Below are 16,315 nucleotides of genomic sequence, written 5' to 3' on the forward strand. Positions count from 1 at the left end.
GGACTTCCTGAAAGCGACATCAAGTGGTGCAAAACTTGCTTCCACCACCACCCTTAAATTCAGCACAGATCTTCCCTTCGTCAGAGGCTAACGTTAACCAGATGTGTAGTAAAGGGTCAAGTCTGTGTTCAATTTAAATGGCCATCATATACTCAGCGTGAAGTTGGGGACTTTGAAACTGCTCTGACAAACTTGTCCTGTCGGACTAGGCTTTAACGTGATAGTAATGTTGCTACTGTAGGCACAGCATCTTAGTTAAGTTGAACAACAGCATAGCGCGGGGTAGCAAGTGCAGTTTTCGGGGCCAGGCTCCCTGGCGTCCAGCCAACACATTTACTCGATATTCCTCGGAGCAATGTTCAAAACAAAACGTCTGCAGAAGCTATATACGGCCTTTACACATCACTGACCAAACAAACGACGCACGCAGTCCCCGTCATCCGATCGTAAACGAGACACACCTCAGCCGAATTTTCTCGGCTCAGATCACGTGCACGACACTAGCGTTAAACCAGGGGGAAACAGCTGCGCGTGGATCAACCGAAAAGCTCTTGCGTTGTTTGAACTAAACGTTCAAAACTTCCCGGACTGGTTTCATTTCCGCGGCACTGAAAAATGAAAGCGAGTGAGATGTACCTGAGGTGAGTGGGAGGTGTTAGTCTCCCCTGTCAGTAGACCTTCCCTAGCAGCCGCGGCAATGCGACGCGCGGTCGTTCTCCCCCAGCAGCTCCAGGGAAGGCGCGCGTGAAGCAGTTCTATTTTTAATCTGGAAATCTCGTCGATTTGTTAGTATTCATTCTTAGCTTCATCTATTTAAAATAGTTTAGAGCACACATCTAAACCCAGGTGTTCAAAGATTTCTGATTCAATGGAATTTCAGTGGGCGTTCGTCACTTTCTGCAAAACTCTCCAGCAATATTCTCTCAACTTCCTCCATAGGATTTTCATTCCTTGAAATGCAGGATTTTTTTTGATAGAATAACGTAGAAAGGTTCCGACAGGTAACTTGAGTTACGCTGAAAGTTGTCAAAATGAATTTGAATTTCAAATGTCTATTTACTTGGTTTGAACAAAAGCCAATTAAATTTTGCGGCGAACCAGTTGTAATTTTATTATCATAAGGTAAATGTATATTAATTATTTGCGGATCCGTTAGTGCTTGCGTTGGCAAATCCTATCCTGGTGTACATTTCGAAGCCCGACATAGCACCACTTACTGTGGACGTAATGTTGTCACGAATCACGCAGATCAAACGCGAAACTACTAAAAATAAAACCTTTGCAATAAAAGCTATCTAGGATTTTAATATTTTGAATACTCCTGACAATCAAAACCTGTTAAAGTCTAAATATATACATTTAAATCTAAAAATTTCCTTAACAATTATGGTATTTAAGGAGACTACTTTAATCCACTCATTAAAGTGCAAAAAACTCAGCAGAACGCCGGCAGATGCAGCTCATTTTCCATTGATCGTTAGCTGGTGCAACACCCAATGTGGAATTACAGCATTCAAGCATTTGACTCAATTATTTTGAATTTTCTTGCTTCAAATCTAACGCACTTTTGACAGCATGCACCAAGCCACCGGCAAATAGGAGTAATTTTCCCCCTATACTAACATGAAAACATTTTGGGAGAGAAATTAAATTTTAAAGACTAATTTAATTTAAAAATGATATTTGCCAAACCTTCTCAATGTAATAGTGTGCAAAGCTAAAGTGATAGAACAGCTTTTCTGCATAATTTTGCATCAAATATTTGGCATTTTTGATTTCCTTATAGATAATTTTAAAAAATAAATTTATTACACTCAATTTAGTGAAGTGGAGCAAAATATTCATAGTTTGGTTTGATGAAACAAAAGTAATTAGAAAATTAACTACTGTATACTTTTCTCCATAATTGTATTCTTTTCATTTTGTAATTAATAACTTGTCCACTTGTAATGTGATTTGCTGTAGAGATGCTGCAACATTAGATTGATTATATAAAAATAAGCATCCGAAGTACTCTACCATCACTTATCTGGGCTTATCTTTACCATTGATGTAAATACTAGGTTAATAGTTGAAGCACACAACGTCTCTTGAATGTAATCAATAGGCCTACAAACCTGGGATTTTGGAAGGGTGGGGAATTCATAGATTCTGAATAATAATTATTATGCTCTCAGAGGTTTACCTGTGTCTGGTGTCAACGTGTATAAATTGAGGTGTGCTGCCTTTCTTAGCCCAGAGCGCGCCCCCCCAAACACTTTCATGCTTGCCAACACCCTTCTTAGACACACTATACTTTCCAGTGACCCCATAGTGTAAAAACATGTCTACCATATGCTGACATGAGGAAAATGATTCTGCTTTAATTTTATATGTCTTTAAACCTAGCTTACCTGGTACCTGAGTGCTGTACAGCAGCCTTGAGCTTGATGGTTTTTAGCAAGAGTTGAAATATCTGGTTCAAGTTGAGACAGCAAAAGCCTTAAGCCCCCACAATGTCCAAGCGGTTTCTGGGTTTTGTGAGTATGTGGTAGCCTCTTTCAACAAGGTAGGAGGATGGAAATGCAATGAAGAGCAGTTTGGCTCTTCTCCAAAGACCAGGAAACTTCATATGACAGTGTAGCCACATATCACAAAAAGCCGACATTTTTTGAAAAGCATTTTTGCTTCTTCATCATTCTGAATTTCGATGATTTCTTCTTATAAGCTGTCTTCTTGTTCTTGAGCATTGCAAAGGAATGGGTTAATTACCCAGTCCAGAATTTCCAGATCATTCAAATCCTTGATTCTGAAAATCCTCGTTTAGTGACTGCAGGTGTAAGCAGTACTCTTGCAAATCACAGTCTCTGAAAGAGAGAGCCATACTTTCCATGCAGGGAAACTGAGAGCATTCTTCTCCCAATAATTTGCTTACATATTTCCAATTTTCTGATAAAAGTGCACTTTTTGTTTGGATTAAATTGAAATTCTCACCCTGCAGTTTCATATTTAGAATGTTCATTTTGTCATACAGATCGGCTAGGTATGCTACATCTCCACGTAGAAGTTCAATCTTGTTTCCCAAGCTCTTGTCAACTTAGAGCAACAATTCAACCACAGTGTCAAAAAGATCAAAGAAATGTCTTAAATAGCAGCTTTTTTGACACTTCAGTGTGAGCAATTTAAGTGTTTAAACTCTTCATTGTTATCTTGGCACAACTGGCAAAATATTCTGGTATTTAATGGACTGGCTTCAGTTTTGTTGGTAGCAGATATTATAGGAGTCATGCTTGAGTCATGTGTCGGACAGAGTGATCAGCAGCACTGGGGCTCCACAGGGGACTGTTTTGTCTCCCTTTCTCTTCACCATTTACACCTCGGACTTCAACTACTGCACAGAGTCTTGTCATCTTCAGAGGTTTTCGGATGACTCTGCCATAGTTGGATGCATCAGCAAGGCAGATGAGGCTGAGTACAGGGCTACGGTAGGAAACTTTGTCACATGGTGTGAGCAGAATTATCTGCAGCTTAATGTGAAAAAGACTAAGGAGCTGGTGGTAGACCTGAGGAGAGCAAAGGTACCGGTGACCCCTGTTTCCATCCAGGGGGTCAGTGTGGACATGGTGGAGGATTACAAATTCCTGGGGATACAAATTGACAATAAACTGGACTGGTCTAAGAACACTGAGGCTGTCTACGAGAAGGGTCAGAGCCGTCTCTATTTCCTGAAGAGACTGAGGTCCTTTAACATCTGCCGGACGATGCTGAGGATGTTCTACGAGTCTGTGGTGACCAGTGCTATCATGTTTGCTGTTGTGCGCTGGGGCAGCAGGCTGAGGGTAGCAGACACCAACGGAATCAACAAACTCGTAAGGCCAGTGATTTTGTGGGGATGGAACTGGACTCTCTGATGGTGGTGTCTGAAAAGAGGATGCTGTCTAAGTTGCACGCCATCTTGATCAGTGTCTCCCATCCACTACATAATGTACTGGGTGGGCACAGGAGTACATTCAGCCAGAGACTCATTCCTCCGAGATGCAGCACAGAGCGTCATAGGAAGTCATTCTTGCCTGTGGCCATCAAACTTTACATCTCCTCCCTTGGAGGGTCAGACACCCTGAGCCGATAGGCTGGTCCTGGACTTATTTCATAATTTACTGGCATAATTTACATATTACTATTTAACTATTTATTACTATTTTTCTATTACTATTTATTATTTCTATGACTATTACTATTACTATTTCTATTACTATTTATTATTTATGGTGCAACTGTAACGAAAACCAATTTTCCCCAGGATCAATAAAGTATGACTATGACTATGAAACAAAAAAAAAAGCTGCTGGCTGAGGATTTTGGCTGCGAGATGATGAGTTACACAATGGATTGCAAACAGACTTGGAATTTCTTTTTTCAAAAATGCCCCTAAACCAGCATGGTGATCTGTTATATATGGTGCTTCATCTGTTGCACAAGAAATCATGATTTTACACACTTCACTATCATTTTGGAAATGTTGTAAGAAGCAATGAGACCACTATCAAGGTCATTTTTAGCTTTCTTGGCAAATTGCTCGAGTGAGCAATGCTTCTTTCATCTTCTGAAACTGAGTAATACCATAAGGAGCCTTTTCAGGGTGTCTTTTACGGAAGTGTTCCTGCAATCTTGATGATTTCATGGCTTCATTAGCGTGGACTGTCTTATAAATAAGACACATGGGGTGTTGCTGATCTGACAGGAATGGAATAAAACCAGGTATATAACATTGTATTGACACACTTTCCGTAGTTTCTGTTTCTTAGGAGAATTAGAATTCAAGGCTTCACCACCTTCAGGCTGATAGAGATCGTGCCATGTGTATTTATCCATCATTAACAGGGCTAAATTAAAATTAAAAAATTAACACAAACTGGGAATGCCTATCATGTGTTGATGATGGTAGCAAGTTGACATTGATGGAACAATAGTAGTGGCACACAAAGGAACAGCAAGATGAAGATGATCACAACAGCGAAAATTATGTTGACAAGGATTCAGATTGGAATCGGAATGTTAGTTGGGATAGAGCAGGTGTTCGCCAAGCTACCTTTGTACTATTCCGGTTAGCACGACTGATGAATTACATAAGGTCTCATAATCTTCAAAGATGGTTCTTGACTGCACATACAAAGCCAAGGTCACATTGAACACCTCAAAAGGAACCATCAGGTTTGACAGGTTCACTGATTGGCTCTATTTCAACGCTTGGTTCCGGCCAGCGCTGTATCGTTGTGTGACCTGTTTTCCATAGATCTGTAGAGAAAGTTAAGAGGGTATACTTATTAACTGTTAAATTGCATGAACTTGTTCTCCTGCCATGAGTAATGGGGAACTGTTGGGCACCTTGGTTGCAAATTTAGGTATCTACAGTAATGTCTGTCTGGTTGGTAAGGTCGGATCGGATAGCCAGTTTCAGATGCATTGTGATGACAAATGCTCATCACCTGCAGAGCTGTGGTTCTCCTTGTGATCCAGTGCCTCATTCTTTTTTTGGAAGTACCTGCTGTACTAACAGTCAGTCAGCTCTCGTGCTTCAAGCTAGAGTGCTGCTTATGACCCCCCCCCCAATAATTTTGAATGCCCCCCATGACTTCTATTTCCCCTAATGCCCCCTAAGGACATGTAACTGCCCCATTGGGAATCACTGGCTTAGATGAATGTGCAGTAAATTGGTTAAAAGTACAAATGCTGAAAATTGTTTTTTAAAAAAATGCTAGAAAGGGTAATGTTTCAGATCGAACTTCTTTTATCAGAAACTGTTTTCTGCCTCTAAGTTTAATTAGTTTGTCAGGCAGAGCACCTTGTTGCTCATAGGAATAAGCCTTCATTATAGAAATAGTCACAATCAAGTGTCGTGGATTGTGGTTGGAAACCTGGCTAGGTGTTGCAGGTGTTCACTCTCAATAACAGTAGATGATTAGGCACAGAGAGAATCTGTATTAACCGATGATAACCTTCATTGGTTCAATTAAAGCAAACACATAAGCTATATAAAACTGAATATCCGTCAGCACATCCACTAGGTTTCCCTGATAGAGGATCAAGGAACTCTAATGGATGTACATTAAGTCAAAGAATAGAAAAAGTAATACCCGGTAATAAGAATTTGGCTGGCCAGGCATTCCTCTTCATCTCAACATAATCTCCTTGTTTCTGTCATGGGTTCATCCACTTCCACTATGGTAATCTCCAGAGTCTGCTTTTCCTATAACCAAAATCCTCCACTCTTGTCCTTTTTCAACTTAATTGGCTCAGGTTTTACTGGCTAGCCTTCGGCAGCTACTCTTTGGGTCTGTCCCATGGATATAAGCAGCTTTAATTTATTGTTTTTCCACCAGCCTTGTGCCTCAAGGTAACTTTTGTTCTCCCTGAATCAGGCCTGTTCAAACCAGTTTAGCCAGGTGATCAGTTGTTCTTTCCACAAGACTGCCATTTCTACTTAACCAAATAACCACCTTCTTTGGAAATAATGCCAGATTTTGCATCTCATCAGCAGAGACCTCATTGTGTCCACTTTCAGTTGCTCTGTGATGACTTGATTAGAGCAAAAAGGTGAGAAAATCTGCAGATGCTGGAAATCCAAGCAACACACACAAAATACTTGGATGAGTGTCAAGTTTGCTGATGATACTAAACTACGGCCCAAACGAGAAAATCTGCAGATGCTGGAAATCTGAGCAACACACACAAAATGCTGGAGGAACTCAGCAGGCCAGGTAGCATCTATGGAAAAAAGTAAACAGTTGACTTTTTGGGCCCAAAGTGAGTCCTGATGAAGAGTCTTGTTCCAAAACGTGGACTGTTTACTCTTTTCCATATGCTAAGTTCCTCCAGCATTTTGTGTGTGTTGCTTGATCAGAGCAAGATGTAGTTCACAAAATGGTGGCCACAAGGACAGTATTGCAAAATGGCAGCCTTCATTCCTTTGATTACATGGCAGAACAAAGACATTTGTTTTGCCTTCTACACTCCTTGGTTTATTTCAGTTAGAGGTTTTGCAGTTCTCAATTCCTTCCTGGCCAATAATAGTAATGAATAAATGTGGTTTCCTGAGACACTTTTTGTGACAGTACTCACAGCGTAACATCCTGCTGGATGCATACCACGGGGATTTCTTGTGTGTATTCTGCTTCTGAGACTCCTTTTGCTTGTTTACCTTTACCACAGACAAGAATATCGTGTAAAATGGGGTTTAGATGGGGTGGAGTATGTTAGGTGTGTTCAGGAAGGTTTCCTGACACAATATGTAGATAAGCCTACAAGAGGAGAGGCTGTACTTGATTGGTATTGGGAAATGAACGGGGTCAGATATCAGGTCTCTCAGTGGCAGAGCATTTTGGAGATAGTGATCACAATTCTATCTCCTTTACCATAGCATTGGAGACGGATAAGAACAGACAAGTTAGGAAAGCGGGAGACTAAGGGGAAATATGAAGCTGTCAGGCAGGAACTTAGAAGCATAAATTGGGAACAGATGTTCTCAGGGAAATGTACGGCAGAAATGTAGCAAATGTTCAGGGGATATTTGTGTGGCATTCTGCATAGGTACGTTCCAATGAGACGGAAAGGATGGTATGGTACAGGAACAGTGGTGTACAAAGGCTGTTGAAAATCTAGTCAAGAAGAAAAGAAAAGCTTACTAAAGGTTCAAAAAAACTAGGAAATTATAGAGATCTAGAAGATTATAAGGCTAAAAGGAAGGAGCTTAGGAATGAAATTAGGAGAGCCAGAAGGGGCCATGAGAAGGCCTTGGCGAGCAGGATTAAAGAAAACTCCAAGGCATTCTACAAGTATGTTAAGATCAAGCGGATAAGACATGAGAGAATAGGACCTATCAAGTGTGACAGTGGAAAAGTGTGTATGGAATCAGAGGAGATAGCTGAGGTAACTAATGAATACTTTGCTTCAGTATTCACTACGGAAAATGATCTTAGCGATTGTAGGGATGACTTACAGCGGATAGAAAAGCTTGAGCATATAGACATTAAGAAAGTGGATGTGCTGGAGCTTTTGGAAAGCATCAAGTTGGATGAGTCTGTGGGACCGGATGAGATATACCCCAGGCTACTGTGGGAGGCAAGGGAGGAGATTACTGAGTCTCTGGCAATGATCTTTGTATCCTCAATGGGGATAGGGGAGGTTCCGGACGATTGGAGGGTTCCCTTTTTTCTAGAAAGGGAGTAGAGATAGCCCAGGAAATTATAGACCAGTGAGTCTTACTTCAGTGGTTGGGAAGTTGATGGAAAAGATCCTGAGAGGCAGGATTTATGAACATTTGGAGAGGCATAATATGATTAGGAATAGTCAGCATGGCTTTGTCAAGGGTAGGTCGTGCCTTACGAGCCAGATTGAATTTTTTGAGGATGTGACTAAACACATTGTTGAAGGAAGAGCAGTAGATGTAGTGTATATGGATTTCAGCAAGGTATTTGATAAGGTACCCCATGCAAGGCTTATTGAGAAAGGAAGAAGGCATGGGATCCAAGGGGACCTTGCTTTGTGGATTCAGAACTGGCTTGCCCACAGAAGGCAAAGAGTGGTTGTAGATGGGTCATATTCTGTGTGGAGGTCAGTGACCAGTGGTGTGCCTCAGGGATCTGTTCTGGGACCCCTTCTCTTCGGGATTTTTGTAAATAATCTGGATGAGGAAGTGATGCTGATGGGTTAGTAAATTTGTTGATGACACAAAGGTTGGGGGTGTTGTGGATAGTGTGGAGGGCTGTCAGAGGTTACAACGGGACATCAATAGGATGCAAAACTGGGCTGAGAAGTGGCAGATGGAGTTCAACCCAGATAAATGTGAAGTGGTTCATTTTGGTAGGTCAAATATGATGGCAGAATATAGTATTAATGGTAAGACTCTTGGCGGTGTGGAGGATCAGAGGGATCTTGGTGTCCGAGTCCATAGGACACTCAAAGCTGCTGCGCAGGTTGACTCTGTGGTTAAGAAAGCATACAGTGCATTGGCCTTCATCAACCATGGGATTGAGTTTAAGAGCCAAGAGTTAATGTTACAGCTACATAGGACCCTGGTCAGACCGCACTAGCAGTACTGTGCTCGGTTCTGGTCGCCTCACTATAGGAAGTATGTGGAAACCATAGAAAGGGTGCAGAAGAGTTGAAGGATTTTGTCTGGATTGAGGAGCATGCCTTATGAGGATAGGCTGAGTGATCTCGGCCTTTTCTCCTTGGAGCGATAGAGGATGAGAAGTGACGAGATAAAGGTGTATAAGATGATGAGAGGCATTGATCGTGTGGATGGTCAGAGGCTTCTTTCCCAGGGTTGAAATGGCTGTCATAAGAGGGCACAGTTTTAGGGTGCTTGGAAGTAGGTACAGAGGAGATGTCAGGGGTAAATTATTTACGCAGAGAGTGGTGAGTGTGTGGAATGCGCTGCCGGTGATGGTGGTGGAGGCGGATACGATAAGGTCTTTTAAGAGGCTCCTGGAGAGGTACATGGAGCTTAGAAAAATAGAGGGCTATGGGCAACCCTAGGTGATTTCTAAATTAAATGCATGTTTGGCACAGCATTTTGGGCTGAAGGACCTGTATTGTGCTGTAGGTTTTCTATATTTTTTATGTTTCTAAGCGGAGGTCACCAGCATCGAGGCCATGCTGTTGAAGATGCAGCTGCGCTGGGCAGAGCATGTCTCCAGGATGGAAGATCATCGCCTGCCCAAGATTGTGCTGTATGGCAAACACTCCATTGGCCACCGTGATGGAGCGGCACTGAAGAAGAGGTACAAGGACTCTCTGTAGAAATCCCTTGGTGCCTGTCACATTGACCATCGCCAGTGGTCTAATCTAGCCTCCGATCACGAGGCCTGGCGACACACTATTCACCATTCTGTCTCCTCCTTTGAGAACGCACGCAGGGCTGGCATTGAGGACAAAAGGAGAAGGAGGAAGAACAGTGACACAGCAGCACCAAACCCAGAACAGAATTTCCCTTGCAGCTGCTGTGGCCGGGCCTGCCTGTCCCGTATTGGCCTCATCAGCCACCAGTGAGCCTGCAGCAGACGTGGGCAGCCCCGTTCCTAAATCTTCGTTCACGAAGTCAAGCCATGATGATGATGATTCCAAAATGGGATTATCATTTTCATATAGGTGCTTACTATCTTTAGTTACCAATATATCCACAGATAATGAATGCAATTAAGCCCAAGAAATGTTTCCACAAAGTAATTTCACCTTGAGCAGTTTCATTTTAATCAGCTTCTTCCATCTAGATAAGCTGATGTGGCAATACAGTGATGAACAAGAAAGCAATTGGGAATGCAGAACTCACATATGATGGCACCAATTAGGCTGGCATTCGTCTGCCTTGAATTGATGCATTTGAGCTAGAAACAGTTTAGTCTATAGACACTAGTACCAATTCATGCTTTCTCAGGAATTTCAGTGCCATAAAATGTAAATCTGACCTTAAAGTCTGTACCAAAGTGGAATAAAGCAAATACGTGTGATCCTAAACTGAGATTTAGAACAAAGCAAAGTGTACACTGGGTTCAAGATTTTCATTGTACTAGCAATTAAGGACGTCCTCACTCTTGAGAACTAGGTGATCTCATGTAAACAAAATGACAGCAAGATGTGGATTGGGATAAAATTGAAATTGAAAAAGTAAGGAATTGAGAGAAAGTTAGAAATCTAACTGGAGTCTGGACAATGTCAGTTGCAGTTTCCAAGAGACATAGACACAGTGAAAGACTATAATAGATTGATTGATACTATTTAAATAGGATTTACAGAAGACAGGTGGTTTCTGAGGTAGATATTAAGGTATATATCAGGGAAATTTTAAAAGGGATTCAAAATGGTAATTTATAAACCAAGTAAAGTGCGATGTTGGAACAATTAGTTAATTAATTAGTTTGGCTGAACGTTTTAAAAAAAAATCAATTCCCTGAATGAAGGAAGTTTCCTCCAAAAGAAATCCAAAACAGCTATCATGTAGCTGCTTGTAGTTTACAGCCACTAGCCAGCTTAGAGAAGGACTTCTGAATGCAGCTCTAGTCAGCAAAGGGACAGGTTTTAATATCCTCCCTTTCCAGACTTTGTGAAACTCAAGTATGTCATTCATCATTGGAACTGTGATCAGCCAACCTGTAGAAATCCTCCCATTGGCAAGTTGTGTGTTCAATTTGATAAATAGAAATTTATCTGGCAACTTGCTTTTTTCTAATGTATTTAAGAGAACATTTCTTAATTTGTTAAAAGTCAAGATAATTTACCTTGACTTTATATCAAATATGGCCTGAAACTGGAGAGATCTTACTTTATTGATGTCTTAAATTGTCTCATTTCTAGATTTTCAATGGGAACATGAGGAACAATAGCTGCCATGAGAATTTATCTTGCATGTGGGATAAACGAGCTGTGATTTTAGCAGAGCCAGGTTTGAACTCCTCATTCATTTTATTTTTAGTAAGTCAGTCATTTTCATTTCTGCACCTTTCTGTCTAACCAGTAAGAGGAAGTTGTCAGGCAAACCTTGCCTTGAAGATGAAAGGATTAGAAATAATTGTCATCCTCAAAGTCTGTCTTTTCTCTGTGCTCTTCTCCTTTTGCACTAGGGACTCTAATGAGGCACTGAAGGATGTGAGACACAGTACGGAGGGCCTGCATAGCATTCTTTCCATATAATTGTTCCCTTAAATCGGCTTCCGTGTGCGCCTTCCCTTTAAGAGTGGTTCATTCAAGAGCCATTAAATACTACCAATGAATCTCAATTTTCCGTAATCTGTTCCACACAAATGAACAGCAAGGAGTCATTGTTGAGAGCTAGCAGTACCAATTTGACATGGTCCCAATGACCATGTAAACAGGCACATGCACCAAGCACCCTACCCCTCAGGCCTAAATGGCCTAAACAAGCTCCATAAATATTCATAAGCACCAGGGGGTGAGGGTTGATGGGGAATGTGGGGGACATTATGGGATGCCTCTCCTTCAAACACTGCCTCACCAGCATTTCATTCATTCTGCCCAGTTCCTCCTCCTTAAATCCCTTGGGAGTCCAGTAATTGTAGCACAGCATTTCTTACATCATAAATGTGAAAAGAAATCTCTGTAACCTCTTTAGAGCCATCGGGGTGTTAGAAGCACAGGCAATAAATCATCTTCACGGGCTTTAAGACCAGCAATCACAAATTCTGCCTGTTTCAGCTGATGATGTTGGCAACAGCAGGACTGTAACCTCTTACCTGGCTGAGTTATTCAGTGTAATGGGTCTGCTGATCTGGAATCTTGGTGTTCCTGCAATGAGTTTTAAAGTGATTATCAGCTTCCAATAGCACTGACAGAAACCTGACATATGGTGCAGAGACTAAGGCTGAACAGAATTCATCCTAATTTGAAGGTTTTGCTGAGTACAAATTCCATTCAAACGCTGAAAAGTTTAAAACAAGATCTACTTGTAAAGCAGGACTCAGATGTGCGTCTGTTAGATTCAGCTGTCAATGCCACCACAATGGATTGAAGGTCAGTAACCTCAATTCTTTGACATACTTGATCTTTTTCTAGGACTAAAAGATTTCACAACTGCCAATATATTTCAATAATTTAAAAATTGTATGATTAGTGTGCCATTTTAATTTTGGACTTGCTAATGTTGTTCCATTGTTCAGGATGGATAGCACAGACAGGCCAGAGAACCTCAGTTCAGTAGTAGGGAAATTATTGGAGGAAATTCTGAGAGACAGGATCTCCTATCACTTGGATAGTCAGGAATAGCAAGGATGGTTTTGTGTACGGAAGGTCATATCTGATGAATCTTCTGGAGGTTTTCAAGGAGGTAACTGGGATAGATGAAGGTAGGGCATTGTAAGGCCTTTGACAAGGTCCTACATCGCAGACTGATCTAGAAGACTGGGTTGCATGGGATACAGGGGCAGTAGCAAGCAGATTCAAAATTGGCTTGATGGTAGGAAGCAGAGGATGATAGTTGAAGGTCAATTCCCCGACTGGAGGCCTGTGAGTAGTGGTGTACCTTGGGGTCAATGTTATTTAATATTAAAAGATTTGGATATGAATGTAAAGTATGAGTGTCAAGTTAAATGATGATGCTAAATTAGGGCACAAACAAGAGGAAATCTGCAGATGCTGGAAATCTGAGCAACACACACAAAATGCTGGAGGAACTCAGCAAGCCAGGCAGCATCAATGAAAAAGAAGTACAGTTGACATTTTGAGCCGAAGTCCTGATGGAATGTTGAAGAAAAAAAGACAAGGAATTAGAGTAAGAAAGTGAGGGGATGGGGGAGGGGAGGGAGGAAGAGCCGCAAAGCGATAGGTGAAACCGGGAAGGGGGGAGGGGTGAAGTAAAGAGCTGTGAAGGGCTGGAGAAGGGGGAATCTGATAGAAGAAGACAGAAGGTCATGGATGAAAGAAAGGGGAGCTCCCTCTGGTGGACCTGTGAACCTGTCCAATCCTTTTCCATCACTATCTTAAACTATTAGAATATGGTCACTGGAGCCAAAGTTCTCCTTGACTGCTACTTTAATTATTTTGCACCCTTCTGAGTACAGCCTGACATATAACAGCTCGGGAAACTTTCTTGGACACACTATGCAAATTCTACCAGGGCCTTAACACTCTGGGTGGTCCAGTCAATACCAGGGAAATTAAGTTCTTACAACCTTGAGCAGTTTCTCTACATAACTGCTTCTCAACTTATAGCTGACCATTATGGGGTCTATAATGCAACCCTACTAGAGTGGCCCTCTCCATCTTGTTTCTAAAAGTTACTCATGTAACCTCACTGGATAATCGCCTAGGGATGCCAACATCCTGTTACATGCTGTTACATCCAACCTTATCACCCCCTCTTTGCTTATCTGTACCTCTGTCATACCTGCACCCTCTGTATCCTGTAATACTGAGCTGCTGGCCCTGTTCTTCTCTCAGCCATGTTTCTGTTATGGCTATATACACTCTGAGTTCATCTGCCTTACCTGTTAAACCTTGTCCATTGAAATAAATGCAGTTTAACTGAGTACATTTTTCCACCTGCCTTTACTGTCCCCTTTGTCTATCCTGATTATTAACCTTGCTCTTCCTGTCTGCTGCCTTATCCCATTACTTGTTCATGCTCAGAGTCCTACCCGCATGTCAACCTAGTTTAAACCCTCCAATGTAACATTAGTGAATATCCCTGCAAGGATATTGGCCCTTCTCTGATTCCATTGCAGGTCACCTCTACTTCAGCGATCCCAATGGTCCAAGAACTTGAATCTCTGCCCCTACCCCAGTTCTCAGCCAGAGATTGATTTGCCCTAACCCTCTATTTCTGACCTCACTAGCAACTTACACCAGGAGTAATCTGGAAATCACTGCCCTAGAGGTCCTGCTTCTTAACTTCCTACTTAATTCCCTATACTCATTCCACAGGACCTCGTTCCTTATTCTACTTGTATCATTTGTACAAATATGACCCCTGTATGTCCGACCTCTCCCTCAGGAATTTTCTGTAGCCACTCAGAGACATCCTTGACCCTGGCACATGCAGTGCATGGGTTACATACCTTCCTGACATCTCTTCTCCAGCCACAGAATTTTCTATCTGCTTCCTTCACTGTACAATATCCTGTCACTATCTCCCAGTCTGACTGCACCCTTTAATTTTGTGCCTCAGAGCCAGAAACCTGACTGCTACTGCTATCCCCCTCAACATTATCCAAAGAGGTAGACATTTTAGTGAAGAGAATGGCCACAGGGCAACCCTGCACTGACTGCCTAATCCCCTTGCCTTACTGATGGTCACTTATCTCTCTGAAGCCTCTGAGGTGACCATCTGAAGTCTCATCTGAAAGTCTCAAGCAAGTCCCAAGATCTACCTCTCTTAAACTCTCTCGGTCTTGCTCTTGCTCAAAGGCCTTGTGAAGCCTAACGGTGAATAGGTAGACAATCTCGTGAGTTTCTCAGTTGAATGAAAAATTGTTAGGTTGGCAAGTATCTCCAGGAAGGAATGTAAAGCAATAAAACACTGCACTGTGAGACTCGGCCACGAGAGCTGGAAAGAAGTGAATTACAGTTGTGCTACCGTTACTCAGAGTGGCAAACTGCCATTAGTTCTTACTTGTGCCAGACAGTGAGACAGTTAAAAAGCTATAACTGCAAAGGCCCAAAGAATTAATAAGTAGTGCCTATAATTCAACCCACTTTCACCTTTACAGACTGTGGAGGGACATGAGGCACTTGGAAAAACTGGCGTTCTTATTCCATTTAACTTCTCCACTGCATTTACTTCATCCAAGATTCTTTTGGACCAATATCTATATTGAAAGTGTGTGTGTGTGTGTGTGTGTGTGTGTGTGTGTGTGTGTGTGTCCGTGTCCTTAAATAAAACAATTTTGTACTTTATTAAGTACACCAGTACACTTACTTGTTAATGCAAGTATCTGATCAGCCAGTCATGTGGCAGCAACTCAATGTATAAAAGCTTGCAGACATGTTCAAAAGATTCAGTTATTGTCCAGAGCAAACAGAATGGGGAAGAAACGTGATCTAAATGACTTTGACAGTGGAATGATTGTTGGTACCAGACGGGGTGATTTAAGTATCTCAGAAACTGCTGATCTCCTGGGATTTTCATGCGCCACAGTCTCCAGAGTTTACAGTGAATGGTTTTAAAAAAAACAAACAAAAAAAACCAAAAAAACAGAGCAACAGTTCTGTGGGCAAAAATGCCTTGTAATGAGAGAGGTCAGAGGGGAAATACCAGACTGGTTGAAGGTGACAGGAAGATGACAGTATTAGAACAGTGGTATGCAGAAGAGCATCCCTCTGAATGGACAATACACGGAACCTTGAAGTGGATGGGCTACAGCAGCAGAAGACCACAAACTCAGTGGCCACTTTATTTCATATAAGAAGTGCCTAACAAAGTGACCACCGAGTATATAATTCTCATGAAGTTTATATTTTAATTAAAATACAATATTTACATCTTTGAAAATACTTACATGAGAAACATATCAAAGAGTGAAGTGAGTATGATACAATCTATTTTCATAAATATCTGTCTCGGTAAGTTTTGTGCATTTCTATAACCTTTTTAATGTGCTCTTGGTGAAAGGTAAGATTTATCATTTTCATAAGACAAATGAGGTTACCAATTACTTCTGAGATATGGGAGTGAAACACACACTCCCACAGCTGAATTACTGACCCATGTGATCTACAGTAGAGCAACAGAAATGTTCTTTACAGTGCTCAGTGTATTTTGCTGCCTGTGGTGTGTTTTTTTTAAACAACAGTATATTATTTAGGACATGGTCATTCTCAGCACTGC

At 41.6% G+C, this 16,315-nt stretch overlaps 1 long non-coding RNA gene across 5 annotated transcripts in view; it reads left to right on the plus strand.

The window, feature by feature from the left end:
* Positions 1-440: 440 nt before the first annotated feature.
* The window catches only part of LOC134348038 (uncharacterized), a 35,505-nt gene continuing 19,630 nt past the window's right edge, over positions 441-16,315 (plus strand). The window contains exon 1 of one of the 5 annotated variants that reach the window (XR_010018332.1): positions 441-641. This is a non-coding gene — a long non-coding RNA (uncharacterized LOC134348038). Of the gene's footprint in view, positions 642-11,350; positions 11,420-16,315 lie in introns of those variants that run through there. The other 4 variants (XR_010018330.1, XR_010018329.1, XR_010018331.1 and 1 more) reach the window with 4 other exon arrangements.

Source organism: Mobula hypostoma, chromosome 6 (assembly GCF_963921235.1).
Source record: "Mobula hypostoma chromosome 6, sMobHyp1.1, whole genome shotgun sequence".
Classification (NCBI taxonomy): Eukaryota; Metazoa; Chordata; class Chondrichthyes; order Myliobatiformes; family Myliobatidae; genus Mobula; species Mobula hypostoma.